The sequence below is a fragment of the Chiloscyllium punctatum genome, chromosome 9 (genome assembly GCF_047496795.1).
Source record: "Chiloscyllium punctatum isolate Juve2018m chromosome 9, sChiPun1.3, whole genome shotgun sequence".
In the NCBI taxonomy this organism is placed as follows: domain Eukaryota; kingdom Metazoa; phylum Chordata; class Chondrichthyes; order Orectolobiformes; family Hemiscylliidae; genus Chiloscyllium; species Chiloscyllium punctatum.
Genome location: NC_092747.1, coordinates 68965364 through 68983610, shown reverse-complemented (window position 1 = coordinate 68983610; position 18247 = coordinate 68965364). Strand labels below are relative to the sequence as shown.

Genomic DNA, 18247 nt, shown 5'->3' with positions numbered 1-18247 from the left:
AATACCATCTGTGACTCCTCAGTGAAGCAGGATACACTCAAATGGAGCAAACATGGACAATATTTAGGCTTGGGATGATTTGTGCCACATAATAACCATCTCATGCAAGAAAAATCTAACCATCTTCACTTTACATTCAATGACATCACATTGCTAAACCCTTACCATCAACACTCAATGTCATAATTTATCAGAACTGAACCAGACTTGCAAAGTAAATACTTACTGCTAAAATATAGGTCAGAGACTAGAAATTCTGAATTAACTTACTTCCTGCCTCCCCAAAGCCTATCCACCATCTACAAAGCACAAAAGCACAAAAGCACAAGTCAGGAGCATAATAGGATACTTACAACTTGCCCTGGAATAGTGAACAACTTTGATGAATCTTGACACCATACTGGACAAATCAACCCACTTGATTAATACACCATTCAGCCCATTAAATGGTCACTCCCTCCTACAGCAGCATGCAACAGCAGCCTTGTGTACAAACTACAAGATGCACCACATAAAAATTTGCCAAGTCACCTTTGCAATACCTTTCAAACGTGTGACCGTTATCATCAAGAAAACGAAGTTCAGCAGATACATTGGAATACCATTACCAACAGCAATTTGCCCTCCTAGTAAAACTCCATTCTGATGTGAAACTATGCCACTGTTCCTTCACTGCTACTCAATCAAAATCCTGGTCCTTCCTCTTTAACAACACTGTAGGCACATCTCCATTACGTAGACAGCAGCAGTTTATGACCACTTTCTCAAGGACAATTATGGATGGATAATAAACGAAGGCTTGTCAGCAATGTCCACATCCTACAAACAATAATTACAATTTGCATACATCAGAACTTACTGTTAGTTTTGTACAGCAAATGTAGGTTGGCAATTATTCGTACAAAGAAAAAGTGGGGACTGCAGATGCTCGAGATTAGAGTCAAGAGTGTGTTGCTGGAAAAGCACAGGTCAAGCAGCATCCGAGGAGCAGGAAAATCGACGTTCAGGCAAAAGCCCTTCATCAGTTATTAGTACAACACAACCTAGACATCTAGTTTGTGCCGAAGTTGGAATGGGGAAGGTTAAGAATCAGCATTTGATAGCAGTTTATGTAGACTAAAATCTTAGGTGGATCAGGTTTTACATTTCCAATAAAGAGGGAGCAATGATTTTTATCCCATAAAAGTATTTTCTTCTGTTGTTTTACATGGGATTAGATCCAAGTAATGTGCACAGGCAATACTTTGTAAACACTGCCATAAAACTCTAGATTTCTGATTATACAGTAAGAAATTCATAGTTGTACTCTGACATGCTTCGACATTTGTTCCTTTACCAATTACACAATCTTTCAAAAATTCTTTATTCATCAATAAGTTCCTGTAGTGTTGATTTGCCAGTTTTTGTACATGAGATTCTGAAAGAGGCACTGTCAATTCCACTTTGCCTCCAGTTTCTTGTACTTGACTAATCAACAGCATTTACATTGGAGGTTCTGCTCATATTTCAAATAATATATAAACAATGTTCTTGCATTTCAATGTATTTTATCATTGAATGGACAGGACAAAGTGCAGAATATAATCATAGCATTGTTTTAAAAAAACCTGAATTAATACATCACCTGATTAATTGAAACTTCTTGTAGAGAGTGACCATTATGGAATTGCTTGCCATTATTTTGACAGCAATTTTTGGAAGACAGACTTTGGCCCTCAGCAAACACAATGCTCTTAAAATTGCTTGCATTTCCTTACCAGCCACTGTCAAAGATTGAATCAAACTATCAATATGTGTGTTTCAACCCTGGGCTACATTTCCAAAACAATATCCCCTCCATGACAAAGATTATTCTACTTGACAATGAAACAAACTTTTACTTCACCTATCTGTCTCTGCAACACAGTGTGAATTACTCCAAGGCTTTCATGAAGGCCTTTTGTCTTCTAATCCCAGCACACTTCACTCAAGATTCCAAGTGAAATCCTGCTTACTCACCTTCACTTGAGATGCTAGCCAAAGACTGCTTGACCCCAAGCCTTGCATTCAAAATTTTAATCATGTACAAGTCCTTTAGTTTCATACTATAACTGAAACCTTCTCCATTTCCACAATAACTCCTTGACCTCAGATTTTTGCAAACCCAAATCTACTTGCATTAATCCATGATTAGCCTTCAACTGCCTGAACTGCAGTCAAATTGGCTGCATTAATCCCTCAGCCCTTCACCTGCACAACCCCTCCCCAGCAAACTATTAAAACCAACCTCCGACACTTAGTCAACTCTTTGAATCCCTCCACATTCTCACCATTTTCAGACTTTTTTTAAAAACTTAAGCCATCATTAAACATTATTCTAGTATTGCCAAAATGTTTGTTGCATCCTGGTTGGAACAATTACTCTAGATACAATTTAACACTTCAATTTGTTTGAAACTCTGGATTTTGACATGGAAGTTACATACAGGGGATTTTTTTCTCCCTGCTAAGATTGAAATTCAGGGGACTGCATGTGAACAGCACAAGACACAACCAAATTTTCACACAAGGTAAATACCTTGGGAAAAAAAAAGAAAATCACAGTTCAACTTGGCTACTAATTAGGTAAAAGATATGGGAAATAAAATTGTACACATGGTTTTAAAAACACCATTATCTTCAAACATGTGCCTTCAAAAGTAAAAGACCCTAATTAAAATTAGCTTTCTCTCAGGCATTTGCTTCCCCATAAGCAAAGATGTTTAAAGCCCTATAATGAAAGGAGTATATATAATGCCTAGAGTGATTTTCTCCACTGGGATCTCATGCTTGAGAAACTGCACTGAATGGAAATCTGATGGTCTGAAGGAGGCAAGCAATTGCAAGGTGCTGTTCATTTGAATATGATTGTTAAACATACTGCTGTAATCACTACAATATACAGAACAAACCATACAGGTCTGGGAATGAGGTACAAAGAAATGATTATTTTGTTGAACTAAAGCTATGTTCTCTTTCAAATCACGTTTCAACCAATGGTAGAGATTTTATAACATAACAGTTACGCTACAGAAGTAGTGATTCAAACATTTGGGTGAATAACCCAATCGAAAGTGTATTGTAATTCCTTCATAATTGCTGGTCAAAATCCTGGATTCCTTACCTATGCAAGTACCTTCACCAATTGGACTGCTGTGGCTCAAGAGGTTTACCCACAAGGTAACTAGAAATTGAACCTAAATACTGATCTTGTCAGTGATGTTCAAATCAGAAAAATATATTTTAAAAATTTAGCTTGAAGCTAAAAATTGATTCCAAGTTAACATTGTTGTTTAGTTTAAAGAGAGACTTGGAATCTAATTTGGTTCATTGAAGTTGATCATAAATTATTTTAGGCTTGAACAATTATTTTAATGTCATGACAAAAAAAAAGCAGAATTGTTCTTTTTAGAGGAAATCTGGTAGCTATGAAATATGGCAAGTATTACATAGGTTCACTTATACAATAAGTGCTAACTGTAAGCTAACAGTGTTCAAAATTAACTTGAAGTGGTATTACTGGTACATCATTTTCATAAGAAAAATAATTGCAGAGTTTAGAATTATAATTTTTAAATGAGCTCAAGAAAACTTGTCAAACAAAGGAGAAGAATAAGGTGCCAGGGTTAAGTTACAAGGTTTTAATAAATCTAACACTAAATGCATTTAGTAAGTTATACTTATCCTGAAAAAGCACCTAACTTGTTCATTTATCCGAGTAGCAGTGTGAACTTTTCACATTATTCTGAAGCCACTCATTCAGACTTCATTTGTGTTCAGCACTTCTTAATTCCTACATACATACGTTTTACTGACATGTGAAGCATACTGTTATGGACCAGAGCAGAACCCCTCAAAATATTTTAAGCCTAGACACTAATTATTTCATATTTAAAGGAAGCTATTAAGTGGGTGCTCCAGGTGTGATGTAACTGCTTAAACCACTCAGCTTTAATCAAAACAGAATTTATTTAAATACTAGAGTTGAAACACAAACAGAAGAAAGCAGAATTTGGAATCACTTAACTGACCTAATACAATAAATATTACTAATTAACTGTTCCAATATAGGAGCATGCCCTAAACAAAAGATAAAAAGATAAATTCAAACTCAGATTCTCTTACAGGCAGGAGGGAACAACATCCAGAGAGATTTCAGAGAAAGTCAGTTAGGAATTATTTACTGAAGCTTGCACCCTTCTGGTACTCATTCTTCTTATAACAGCAATAGCTAAAAACAACTGAATAACCTGAACTGGGAGAACTGGCCACTCCCCTTACATTGTTCAATTATTTCAAGTAAAAAAATTGTTGACTCAGTCTGGCTCACAACCCACTCTGGCACCCCTGCCTTTCCAACCTCTCTTCAAAACAAAAACCAGGGCAAAATAACCTTTTCAAAGGGACAGCACTGTCACAATACCCATATTATATGTAAATAAAAATGAATAGTAAAAATTTAATATCTTTAGTACCCTTGACAAAACCATCTGTTTACTTGTCTTTGCATGCTCAAATGTAGGCATTAATGATCTTTCTAATAGCTGATAGAAAGAAAAACACATGGTGAGGCAACTCTTGTTACTGAGAAAAATGCCTTTGTATCAAGGCAGAGTGACTGGAAACCTCGCAGACCAGAATTGCCTTGGTCATTAAATTAATTCTACAAAGCAACATAATTCAACAAGGAGATTGTCTCTTCTAATGAGCAGGTGGAACATGGAATTGTGCAGCATTCTGTCATAGTATGACAGATGATTACAAATTATTTTGCCAAAGACACAAAATATCCAAATCATAGGTAAGCCTAATGATTTAAGCACCGGGTTTCCGCTGAAACAGCAAGTTGCCAGACAGATCAACAATTTCCAATGTAGCAGATTGATGAGTTCAACCTTTCCATTACATTGATGACTCTGCTAAAGCTGCTTTTTGGTGTCTCCCGTTCAACAGAATTCAATTTACTGTGTCTCAGATTTTGCACCCCTTGCTACCAGGTCAATTGCCTTGCAATTCAATTATGTCATATCAAGAAGATGTCCCTGTGAAGTTGGGGTCACAGCAAATGTGTAATCAAAAATATTACAAATACACAATGAAGATAAAACCGATAAAAGGGCCATGAGTGTGAAATTTAAAAATATAACAGATTCTTGTAAGTTAAAAAGTTGGGAGTAATATGTTTAAATTGACACTGCAAAAGTAGGTGGGAGAAGAATTAAGATGAACCTACTAAGCATGTGCATATTAGCAAGTTCATGGCTAATGAAAATATTATGTCAATGACCAATTACTAACATAATAGATTAAATGATTAATTTGAGACAAAATAATTGACTAGCTTCGGTTTACTTTTATTTTGTTTTGTGAACAAGTTTAGGAAATAAAATTAGAAATTAATTGAAGAGTACCAACATTTCATTAATCTGAGTCAATTGCTCTAATGATTTATATTGCCCATTGTCACAATCAAAAAGTATGATGCTGGAAAAGCACAGCAGGTCAGGCAGGATCTGAGGAGGAGAGTCAACCTTTCAGACACAAGCCCTTCATCAGGAATGTCACCGGATTGTAGCGACTCATTCAAATATGAAACTTGAAATTCTACAGCTGTAGCATTTCCATCTTAAAATTTTCATACTGCTTAATCTCATTAAAATTAATAATTTTCCCCCAAACAAATATCATTACAAGTCTCTTCGTTTTCCATATAAATGTAGGCATTTCATAAAATCATGGCGATGAAGGAAGGCAGACAGTTGGTGCCACCCAACACTGGAAGCACTTAATGCATGGATTAAGAAAATTCCAACACCACCCCAGTCACTCTACAATAACTGACAAATATTTCTCATTTATTTGTCAATTATCTGACTGTTTTTGTTTAACAAGTAACTGTTAGGCAGCTTTCTTCCTTTAGTTTCAAGGGCTGGTTATACATACCTGATTAAGTTATGTAAGGGACAGGTATGATTTACCTTAGATTTTAATTTTAAAAATATTGTGCTTCAATACATTTGAAAGAAAGCAAATGCAACGTTCAAAGATTAGTGTCAAGGAAGACGACTGATCAGGGTTTAGAAACCAAAGGATGAGTGTTTAAAAAATTGGAGTGAGAGTGAAAGCTAGCAAGAAATACATAATAGTAAGTAACAAGAAAAGAAGTCTCCATCTTAGGACAAGAGGGCACAGTTTCAGAGTAAGCAGTCACCAAGTTAGCACAGAAATGAGAAGGATTCTTCTCTCAGAGGGTGAATTGTCAATGTGTGGAATTATTTGCTGCAAGGGCTGTAGAGGTTTGGGTTACTAAATATACAGAACAACTTTGGTTATCCAAACCTCAATTGTCGGAATTTTGGATTATCTGAACAAGATTTCAAGGTCCCATAAAAATGTTACTTGAAAGAGGTAAGCGAATTCAGATTACCTGGACTGAAGAATATGTGAAAATGCTGGCAAAAACAAAGAAACACAAGCACCTCTTGCAACAGCAACTGGATATTTTTTATGAAAGGGTTAGTTTTATAGCCTTTTGCAAAAGTAAGTGCTTTATTCCCGTCACTTTACTAGGCCGTTCATGAAAAAACATGGCAGAGAAAGTAAACACATGTGTGAAGCAGTGCTTCTATCTTTCTGTCACGACACTGAGTTCAGCAGAAATGCTCGTGATTGTCGAAGCAGTTCAGGACCTTGTTTAACGCTGGTATTTTGATATTTACGTGATGGTAAGGGTTTAGTCCTTCTCAGTTTAACCTGCAACTTGTAGGATGCAAAGATTCACTCGTTTAAGTAGCAGACTCATCAAAATTGTAGATTTAAACAAACTCGCCAATACAGCACAGCATTAAATCAGTATGGCTTCCTTTGTTCACGATCAGAACAGCTATCCAAACAATCAGGCATTCCAACAAAATACTCCCTGCCCATCTCATTCAGATAATTGAGGTTGTTCTGGATTAAAGACTGAGAGAATTAGATTTTTAATCAGCAAAGATATCAAGAGTTATGAGGAAAAGGCAGGAAAACAGAGTTTAGGATTTCCAGATCAGCCACAGTCTTATTGAATGGCACAGCAGATTCAGTAGACGGACTGATTTACTTCTGCTTCTGTGTCATATAGTCTGTAAGATAGGATACTCTCCACTTGATTAGTTGAATGTGGCTCTAACAAGACTCAAGAAACCTCATCACCATCCAATAATAGCAGCCTGGTTGATTGGCACTCCATCTGCCACCTTAAAACATTCACACCCTACAGGACTGACTCACAGTGGCAGTAATATGTTGTATGTACAAAATGCACTGCAGCAACGCACCAAGGCTTTTCAATAGCATGCTTCCAATACCATGACCTTAATTCTCTAGAATGAGAAGCATAGCTGATTCACAGGAACATAAAAGTTTGCAATTTCTCATTCATGCCACACAAGATCCTGACTTGGAACTATATTGCCATTTCTTAACTATTACCAGAACAGAGTCCTTCAACTCACTTCTTTATAATACTCCAGGTGGACCTGCACTAGATGAATTGCAGAGGCATTATACCACTATCTTTCAAAGCCAATAAGGGTTGATCAACAAAAGTTAGCCTTGTCAACGACATCCATGTGCCTTGAAGAAAATGAAAAATGGAACCATAAACAAACTTTACACAACCCAGTGTCATCATTTAAACCTTGAAGCGCTGCTATAAAGTATAGCTGTGCAAAACGCGTTGTGCATATACATAGGTGTGTTTCCTGGTTTGAGATTAGTTCCTTCTGTTTCCTTATGCTAATTTGTTCAATACATACAAATTAATTTAGGCGAAGAAAAGACGACAATCACCATAAAATAAATGTAGCTAGCTTTTCTTAAAAATTTATTTATGTTACATGGGCTTTGCTGGCTGGGCCGCATTTATTGCCCTTTCCTAGATATTCTCGAGAAGGTGGTGACGAGCTGCCTTCTTCAATCGCTGCAGGCCATTTAGTACAGGCGCACCCACAGTGCAGTTAAGAAATGAGCTCCAGGTTTTGACCCAGCAACACAGAGAAGGGTAATATATTTCCAAATTCAGGATGGTGAGTAGCTTGGAGATAAACTTGCAGGTAATGGTATTCCCATCCATTTACTGCCCCTATCATTCTGAATGGAAGTGGTAATAGATTTGGAAGGCGATGCCGAAGTAGCTTTGGTGAGTTTTTGCAGTGCACTTGTGGATGGTACACATTGCTGTTATTGAGCATTGGTAGTGAAGGGAGTAAATCTTTGTGGATATGGTGCCTTTCAAATGAATTACTTTGTCCTACATGATGTGAAGTTTCTCGAGTGCTATTGGAGTTGCACTCATCCATGCTGGTCAGAGTTAATCCTTCAAACTCCTGACTTTGCAATTTTTTTATATATAATGGTTTTGTGTCTCCTGTAAAACACTTCCAGAGTTTTGACATTAATCCAGGACATGTCATCTGCACCATGTAAATGCACCAATTATAGGATGAGATAAGTCCATTTATTGAAACAGAAATTGATGTAATCTGATATTGCAACAGGGCAACTATAGTTTGAGTAGTAAATATTTGTTAAGATTACTTTCTAATAGTTATATTACTATAGTGCATAATTTATCTTTTTTTTAAAAAACAGTGCTATCATAAACACCTCAAAGTATTTAACAACTGTTTCATGTTTCCTCATTTTTTGCCATGAACAGCATAACTAATTATTACCTCTGAGTAATCCATTATTTGAATAAGGGTGACTTGTAGTTGAAAATATGTTAGTGCAATCATATGTGTTTACAACTAAATACTTGAGAGACATTGGCATGTTGGCACTGCTCTACATTCTTGTGTGAAAGATGCCTTTACCGTGTAATACAAACAAAATACCAACACTTTTAAAGCTATCACTTAATGCATTAGGAACCTTTACAATAAAGTGCAAATTACACAAGAAATTCCTGTTTTCAAACAAATTGGTCAATTGAGATTTCAGGGAGTCAGACAAAAATACGGTTTTGTGCAAGATTGTTCATTCTATTTTGCTAGTTCCTTGGACATCTAATTCTTTAGTCAAGACGGAAAGGAGAATTTTCACTCATGCTGCCAATTCAGCTCTTTACAGCGAATGCAACAGAAAATTCGGTTTTCTCACAACTCCAGTGAATAATATCATTGAAATTGACTAGGTCTACATTTTCCCACAGCCAGGTAATCATTTGTAAAGCTTAGCTGGGAATTGAGTATGGGGGCCCCGTGGAACCCCCTTTGTAGCTCCAAAGGAATTGCCCAAGAAGTTGAAGATTCTACTGGGCAATTCCCCTCGACCTGGATCCTTTTGAAAGTCTTCATTTGAATCAGAGAGTTTGGAGGGTTCTGACATTAAGCAAATACGCACTCTGGAAAGGTTAGTTGATTAAATACCTAGTCTCACTAGGTAACTATTCAACTAAATCTGAACTTACTTGACTAATCCTAACTACACTGCTTAAAATCATGGCCTTCCACCCCCTGGACCTAACATGCAATAACCCACATCCTAACATCAACCCTTTCCTCCTACACAACAAATGCGCCCCATTCACCAGGCTTTGGCATCCCCTCCTCCCCTGCATCACCACCAGATCCGCCCTGGCACACCCCTTAGCCCTGGGATTCTGTAAATTATAGAATACACCAAATGACTGGTGTGGAAAGGGAAAAAGGGGGGAGGGGTGTGTTTCATGGCTTGTCTTTCCTCAATTGTGTTGCATTATGAAGGACCTGGCAGATTGCAAATACATCCTCGTAATTCATTCAGGAGCCTTAGAGCAGAAGGCTTTCATTTTGTGAGAAAAGAGCACAATGGCATCTGCTAGCTACCTGGACAAGCAGCTCAGCTCCGAAAGCTTGTGGTTTCAAATAAACCTGTTGGACTATCACCCAGTGTCACGTGATTTTTGACTTTGTCCACCCTGGTCCAACATTTAAAAGACATTAGGACAGGTAGATTAGATTAGATTCCCTACAGTATGAAATGTCAATAGCTACATGATTTAGAGGGATATGGGTCAAATGCAGGCATATTGAATTAGTTACTCTGATTTGCCTTTCAAAATGCAGCACCTCACATTTACCCAAATTAAATTGGCCCATCTGATCAAGATCTCATTGTACTCAGATATAACCTTCTTCGCTGTCCACCACACGTGCAATTTTGGTCTCATCTGCAAACTTACTAACTATACCTCCTATGTTTACATTCAAATCAAGTATATAAATGACAAAATCCAGTGGACCGTTCAATGTTTTGAAGATTTTGCTATTGTGCATCATATTAGGATATTTTCAGTGGAGAACAGGCCAAACATAATGAAATCTGGACACACCTTTGATATGAAGGATTGGCAGTGACTGCACCCTCTGCACAATGTTTCTGTTTCTTGCTGGCACATTGACAACCATCCAATTAATGAACAAAATCAGAGTCAGTGCAGCCCATGCATTAATACCAAGATTTTAATGTATTTGACAGAAGAGAGCTGGAAATCAAGCTTACATAAACTAATGAACATTTATTGGCCGTTTACATGAGTTACAGGTAAACAGTTTTGCAGATTCATCAGACATTTTCTGGGTCAGGTTCCAATTATATGTAAGTTTAAGTCATTTGAGTGCACTGATGCTTCACTCTAGCATTTCATGCAATAGCTATTAAACCTTTACACTGCAGTAATGGCAGAGGCAGTGACTTCCTGCCTGCCCTCGCCACACAGTTAGCTGACCTTGTTGCCATGTGATTACATGGGCAACTGTCTCATCTCCAAACAAAATTCCTGCTTCTCCAAGAGAAGTTCCTGTTTCTCCAGGGATGTTCACCAGAACAAGAAGATTCCACCATTTTCAGGCAAGAGTAATAAGGTTGAATTATTACCAGAGTGCTGCAAATAAACAAAAATCTAGTTCATTTTATTTTTAACATGAAATATGACAGGAATTGGAACTTTGCCACTCATATTCTCCTACTTCCTATGGAGAGGTGATGGCCTCATGGTTTTATTATCAAACTATTAATCCAGAGACTCTGTTATTGCTCTGGGGTCTTGGGTTCAAATCCTATCATGATAGATGGTGGAATTTGAATTCAACAAATACCCAGAATTAGGAATCTAATGATGACAGGAAATCATTGTCAGGAGTTTCAGGAAAACATGCATCTGGCTCACTGATGTCCTTTAAGGGAATGAGACTGCCATCCTTACCTGGTCTGGCCGACACATGATTCCAGACCCACAGCAATGTGATTGAAACTTAATTGCCCTTTGAGCAGTTAGGGATGCATAATAAATGCTGGCCTGGCCAGTGATACCCACAGATTGTGAATGAATAAATTTTAAAAATTGGGGAACCAAATATTCATATTCAGAGTCTTCGAGCTCTATTCTAACAACATGCCGTGGTAGTCTTAACATTTTTCATTCCTCACGTGACTTAGCATTGGTTTCTCGGAGGGACAAATATACCACTCATGGCTGGTTTTGTGCAAAGAATCCATGTCAAAATAACAAGTGAACTGAGGCTGCCCAAAATAATTTAGATTAGATTACATCCAGTGTGGAAGCAGGCCCTTCGGCCCAACAAGTCCACACCGACTCGCAACTCACCCAGACCTATTCCCCTACATTTACCCCTTCACCTAACACTACGGGCAATTTAGCATGGCCAATTCACCTAACCTGCACATTTTTGGACTGTGGGAGAAAACCCACGCAGATACGGAGAGAATGTGCAAACTCCACAGTCAGTCGCCTGAGGCGGGAATTGAACCCGGGTCTCTGGCACTGTGAGGTAGCAGTGCTAACCGCTGTGCCACCGTGCCAACCACTGTGCCACCGTGCCACCCACAATTAACTTTTCATAGCTACTAAGTTCAACCCAACGTTATACTGCCTCTCCAGTGGCCATGGTTTATTTCTACTCCTTCAGAATGATATGAACAGTTTAATCATAGCTTGTGGTGAGTTCGGGGAGATTTGTCATTTACTAGTTTCTCCCCAAGCTTCTGTTTAATTTCAAAAAAGGCAAATCAGCTCTGTTCAGAGCATTGTCATGAGAAGTGCTTCAGAAAACAGTGTGTGCCCAGGTTATTGCTTCATTAAAAAAGTTTCAATGTCTGGACACGGTCTTTCTATTTACAAAGGATAGGCCCTGCATGTGAACATATGTCACTTCTAACAAGCACCAATCCTTGTGGCACTCCACTGGTCACATACCTCCATGTCTGAAAAGCAACCCTCTGCCACCACCCAGTCTTCTATCTTTGAGCTAGTCCTGCATCCAAATGTATCTGTATTCCATGTGATCTAACCTGGCTAACCAGTCTATCATGAGGAAACTTGATGAATGCCTTACTGAAGTCCATGTAGATCAGGTCCACCATTCTGCCCTCATCAATCCAATTTGTTACTTCAAAAACCCAATCAATTTAGTGAGACATTATCTCCCACACACAAAACCATGTTGACTATCCCTGATCAACTTTTGTCTTTCCAAATACATGTAAATCCTGTCCCTCAGGATTTCCTCCAACAACTTGCCCACAACCAATGTCAGGTCTATAGTTCCCTTGCTTTTCTTCAATAGTGGCACTATGTTAGCCAACCTCCAGTCTTCCAGAACCTCACCTGTAACTATCAGTGATCCATATATCTCGGCAAAGGGCCTAGCAATCACTTCTCCAGCTTCCCACAGAATTCCAGGAGATACCTGGTCAGGTCCTGGGGATGTATCCACTTTATGCACACCCTCCTCCGACATACAGACATTTTTCAAGATGTCACCATCTATTTCTCCACGTTCTATATTTTCCATAGCCTTCAGCACAGTAAACACTGATGCAAAACACTTGTTTTGTATCTCCCCCATTCCTGCAGTTGCACATATAGGCTGCCTTATTGATCTTTGAAGGGGCTTATTTTCTCTCTCTTTACCCTTTTATCATTAATATATTTATAAAATCACTTTTGATTCTCCTTACTTTATTTGCCAAAGCTATCTCATGTCCCCTTCTTGCCCTCCTGATTTCCCTCCTAAGTGTATGCCTTTATACTCTTTAATGTCTCTGGACTCCCATTATTTTGTTTTTGAAGACTTCCCACTTTCCAGCCATCCCTTTACCTCTGAATATCTGTCCCCAATCAACTTCTGAAAGTTCTTGCCTAATACCGTCAAAATTGGCCTTCCTCCAATTTAGAACTTCAACTTTTAGATCTGGTCTATCCCTTTCCAACACTATCGCAAAACAAACAGAATTATGGCGTCTGGCCCAAAGTCATTCCCCGCTGGCACATCGGTCACTTGCCCTGGCTTATTTCCCAAGACTAGGTCAAGTTTTGCACCATCTCTAGTAGGTACATCCACATACTGAATCAGAAAGTTTTCTTGTCCTCACTTAAATTCCTCTCCATCTAAACCCTTAACACTATGGCAGTTCCAGTCTAGTTTGGAAAGTTAAAATCCCCCACTATAACACCCTATTATTCTTACAGATAACTGACATCTCTTTACAAATTTGTTTCTCAATTTCCTGCTGACTACAGGGGGTGGGGGGGGGGGGGGGGTGGGGGGGGGGGGGTGTTGGTGGAAGAAAGGAATCTATAGTACAATCCCAATAAGATGATCATCCCTTTCTTATTTCTCAATTCCACCCAAATAACTTTCTTGGATGTATTCTCAGGAATATCCTCCGTAATTACAGTTGTAATGCTACCCCTTATTAAAAATGCTACTTCCCCTCCTCTCTTGTCCCCCGCCTTCTTTTCTACCTATAGCATTTGTATCCTGGAACACTAAGCTGCCAGTCCTGCCCATCCCTGAGCCACTTCCCTGTAATTGCTATGAAATCCCAGTCCCATGTTCCTAACCATACCCTGAATACATCTGCCTACCCTATTAGGTCTCTTGCATTGAAATAAATGCAGTTAAATTTATCAGTCCCACCTTGTTCTCTACTTTGTTCCTGCCAGCCCTGACCAGTTTGACTTGCTCCTTTCCCCAACTGTACCAGACTCAGATTAATCCCTTTCCTCACCATCTCCCAGGGTCCTCCCACCCCCACTTTACTAATTTAAATTCTCCCAAGCAGCTGTAGCAACTCTCCCATTGTTTGCATAATAACAATCTATCGACCCAGAAACTAGCACCACCTTACTGCTCTAAAAAACACTGCTCTAGGCTAATTTAGTTCTTATGTTTTATATTTTAATAATTTAATCGAGAAGGATCTCAATAAAACATATAACAAAAAAAAACACACTACTCACTATTATAGATTTATAGCAAGGTTACACTTAAAAATTATGCACTCAGCTTCTCCTTTGCTATGAGATCTCCCACACAGGTTCCTCCAAGGTCAGCTGTGAATTTTACTATTTGTTAAATTTTCTAAGAAACACTCCAATGTCCAGAGATACTTGAACTCAAACAGCAACGGCAGCAGCAGTGCAGATAGCAGCGTGGGCTTCTTTCTCTGGCCATGTGGCCGCTGTCTTTGTCTCTCTTCCTCCTTTTTAAAAGTGCAATTGGTTTGACATTTCTCAACTTCACAAAGTTCCACAAGAACACAACAACTTATAAAGCAGTAACTACTGTTCCTAAAATTCAAGGAAATCACCTCCAACACCTAAAATATCTCAAAAACAAGCAGCTCTTATAGCCACAAATATTTCCCATCCTCCATCTTGGACTACCCAGAATACTTTTTCTGTTGGTAAAAACAAGAATGTGCCACAGGAGTCAAGAATGGAACCTCAAATGTTGACAAGTTATATAAATGAGTGGGACGAAGGTATGGTTTTCAAATTCGCTGATGATGTGTAGGTCGGTAGAAAATAAGTTGCAGAGAGAACATAAAGTAGTTATAAAAAGATACAGATTGGGTAAGCGAGTGGGAAAGGGTTTCAAAAATGGTGTATAATGTGAAAAATGTGAACATTTTCATTTTGGCAGGAAGACCTTTTTAAAAAACATATCTAAATGGTGAAAGATTGCAGAGCTCTGTGATGGAGTGAGATGTATGTCCTAGTGCATGACTTGCAAAAGACTAGGGTGCAGGTACAGCTATTACATTATACGTTAATAGGTAGTTAGATTCTTGGTAAATAAGGGAGTGAATGGTTATCAGGAAAAGGCAAGAATGTGGATTCGAGGTTACTATCAGATCAGTCATGATCATTTTGAACGATAGAGCAGAAGCGAGGGTCAAATAGCTCCTTGTTCACATGTTCGTTAAATTTGCTTTTTTCTCCCACTCCATCTTTCTCAGACTATCAATTCCACCATAATGTATTATTTTTATTGTGTTTTAATACACCTGCTTCATAAGGTCAGATAAGGACAATTAAGTTAAGATGGTAAGTAAATGAATTAAACTGATCAGAAAGTTTGATTCCTAGTTTCTGAGATATGAGATATCTAATCTCAACAGGATACAAGTTGTGATTGTTTTCCTTTACATGCCCTAGAGATTTGTTCCAGACTCCTCCCATTAACAGAGTCTGCCATCTGCTTTTACTTCAAACCAGACTCGTGATTTTGTTTTTCTTCTGGTGAGATATAATTTCAGTTTTTCTGAATTCTTATAATGGAATATTTAAAGCTAAAATTGATCGTATGATTTAGATAAATTGTGGTGCATTAAAAAAAATTATAGATATTTATGATTTATTTTACAGTTTTTTAAACTTGTAAGCATTTATTTAGCTGGGTAATGAAGAATGATTTTTTTCAACATTATTTTCAAGTTAGATTTAGGTTTCACACAACAGAACTCAATCTGTATCTTCTCCAAACCTCAGCAAAGCTCTCATATATTGAAATATATTCAATTAATATTTTTAAAAGTATATATATTTAATGTGAATCTTAAGCGATGTTAAATTACTTTTAACTTTAAAAATTTACTCCATCCAAAATCGCATGAAAATAATGACAATAAAGTTCAGAACTGGCAATACAAAATATTTAACTTATCAAGTAAAACGATTAGCTGCTTTTCTTCAGGTCAATGAAACAAACCGTGGTTGCGAACATAAAACGGATGAAGGATAAGCAACAGATCAATCTAAAAGTCCAAGTGATTTTGGGTTGTGATTTTATAAACAAGCAGGTCGCAATACTCTTACAAGCTTCATACCCTCAATCTGTCACAATCTTTTTCTTTTGGGCTTAACACCATGATGTTAAAATGAGATTAGGTTAAAAGAAGAGACTTGGAAGCCCAATTCTTCCAACAGCAGCAATCACTGTTGGATTGCTGATCTTGCAGGTACTTTAGTAATGTGTCCATCCTCTGCATTTCTCAGCCAATTTCTGATGTTGGGAGTGTTGTTAATTTAGCAGAATCCTTGCAGCGGTGCATAATCAAGGAAAGCCTAGTTACGCATTGTTGTTTACATAAGTAACTGCCATTGATGAAAGTGCTTTCATTTATCAACACATTGTACAATGATAGGACATTTAAATTGCTTTTCAATGTGTTAATGAATGAGTCGGAGTCAGATATTTGGGTAAAGGGGTTTGGGGTGAGATAAGGAGGTAAGGGAGAGGATTAATGGTGTTGCAGGATGGAGAGTGGAACAGGGGTTAGTCAAAACATCTTAGTGATAGGGATAGTTGAATCAGATTTTTTGGAGGGGTTGGGCGACATGTGGCAAGAGTCAGATCAGGTCGAGGTGGGAGACGAAGTTGAGATAGGTCAATAACATCGTCACATGCTCAGGATGAGACCCTGATCATTTAGAACAAGAGAATGTGGGGGATTTCATCACTCAAAGGGTTGTGAATTCTTGCAATTCTCTGCTCCACAAGGTCGTGGATATTCTATTGTTCATTGAAGGCTGAGATGAACCCATTTTTACTCTAATCAAGGGACAGGCAGGAACATGGACATGAAACCCAAAATCAGCCACTGTTATAATGAATAACAATTGATATTATACCCACTGGCAATAACACTCCACTACTCCATGAATCATAGCATTTAAACAAGTGTTTCAATTAAATTACCAAAATGGCCATTGTTTCCCTGATTCGGTACTATCTAGATTAAGACAGATTCTTCATAAGGCCATAAGGGTTCAGCTGCCATGACTGATCTAACAATCCATAGCTACTTTCCTGCTTTTCTCCATAATCCCTGATGACTAAAAATATCTATCTCAGTCTTGAATACACTTAAATGACTCAGCCCCCACCGCCCTCTGTGGTGAAGAATTCCACAGATGCACTACCTTGTGCCATTCTCACGACTTGCCTTCCTACCTATTTTTGTGTCATCCACAAACCTGGTGATGGTACATTTATTTCCGTCATCCAGTAATCAATATATATTGTAAGTAATTGTGCCCTGGCACTGATCTGTGGCACTCAATTAATTTCAGGTCATCATCCTGAAAATTCTAACATTGTCTTTTATTAGCTAGCCAATCCTATATCCATGCTAATATATTATTCCCATTAGTCTCCCTAGAATCTTTCTCCAGTGATACTTGCATCTCTATGCCCCAGCCTCTTAATTCTTTAAACTGTTTTATATGTGATACCTTATATTGTGGATATCTCAATGCTCTGCTATTGCATCCTTTGTAATGGACCCCAGCAATTCCTCAATTACTGATGTTAAGCCAATTGACCAAGTTAGCGATTTTTTGTTTCCTTCCATTTTTGATTGAGGGTTTTTCTTTGACAGTTTTCCAATCCTCTAGGGAATTTCTAGAATCTAAGAAATTGAGAACGATTACTACCAATGCATCTACTATCTCTTTAAAATGTTAGCATGCAACCTGTCAGGGATTTATTGGTCATTATCCCCCTTAGTTTCCAGAGTACATTTTCCTCTAGTGACACCAGTTGTGTCTATTTCCTTCCCCTTTTGGCCCCGTTTAGTATTTTAGTATTAGTATCTGCTATTGTGAAGACGAATGCAAAGTATTTGTTCAAATCCCTGTCACCTCCTGGCTCCCAATATTATTCCCCAGCCTCGTTCTTTAATAGGCCTATATTTGGTATTGCCTCTCTCTTCTTTTAAAATAGTCATTGAAATGTACAGCATAGAAACAGACCCTTTGGTCCAAGTCATCCATGCCAATATATATCCTAAATTAAGTCAGTCCCATTTGCTAGCATCTGACCCATATCCCTCAAACCCTTTCAATTCATATACCCATTCAAACTGCTTTTTAAATGTTATAATTATACCCGCCTCC

General features: G+C 38.0%; 1 protein-coding gene across 3 annotated transcripts in view; it reads right to left on the bottom strand.

The window, feature by feature from the left end:
- Positions 1 to 18247, bottom strand: part of tmem135 (transmembrane protein 135) — a 540618-nt gene that overhangs the window by 121825 nt on the left and 400546 nt on the right. The gene's annotated exons all lie outside the window — the stretch shown is intronic.